This window comes from Arachis hypogaea, chromosome 9, assembly GCF_003086295.3.
Source record: "Arachis hypogaea cultivar Tifrunner chromosome 9, arahy.Tifrunner.gnm2.J5K5, whole genome shotgun sequence".
Taxonomy (NCBI): domain Eukaryota; kingdom Viridiplantae; phylum Streptophyta; class Magnoliopsida; order Fabales; family Fabaceae; genus Arachis; species Arachis hypogaea.
In genome coordinates, this window is record NC_092044.1 from 36,729,471 (window position 1) to 36,730,351 (window position 881).

The window sequence follows — 881 nt, forward strand, 5'->3', positions numbered from 1 at the left end:
AACTTACCTTCACAAATATTTAGTAAAAACTTTGTTAATTAGCAAACCATCTAATCAAAGTACTTAGTTTCTTGGAGGTAAATTTTAATTATAACAAACTAATTCAAATACTTTCATAAAACACAAGACTTTTGATCAAGCCTCACTAAAATCATTTACCAAGGAAAAGAATATCCTTTACACTACTCTTATTATGAATAATATCTTCTAAGGTGAACTGTATTCCAACATCTAAGGACCTGAGTATCCTGAATAGTCTTCAACTTGTATGCTCCTTTTCATAGTACTACCTTAATTTAAAAAGGCCCATTTAGTTCAAAGCCAAATTCCCATATCAGTTTACCATGATTCCGTAGACCTTCTAAGAACCAGATCCAGTTTCTACCACAAATCTTCCAAATCTAAAATGCTCGTTGGATAACTTTGGAGTTGTATCTCCTTGTAACTTGTTGCTTAAGGGGTTATTCTGTGAGGTTGGCTATTAACCCAAAATTCTTCAATTAGATCCTTTTTTACCTCTTCTCCGAAGGTACTGAGGAGCATCCGAAGACTTGCCTTACCAATCCTTATAGGAATTGTAACTTCCTCATTTAAAGCTAACCAAAAAGGAGATTCTTTGGTGCTAGATTGTGGGGTAGTTTGATAAGACCACAAATTGGCTCCTAATTCATTAAGCCACTAGCATTTAGATGATCTAGCTATTTTTTCAATGCCTCTAAGAATAAGCGGCACTTGCTCGTGTGTGTGTGTGTGTGGAATGGGGCTCTGTGTGCAAATATGAGTGAAGTTGACATTTCCTACATTTTTAACATAGTCCATGGAATCTCGAACTACCGTGAGCTAGTAGTAGTAGTGCACAAATTCCCACACTTTGTACAACT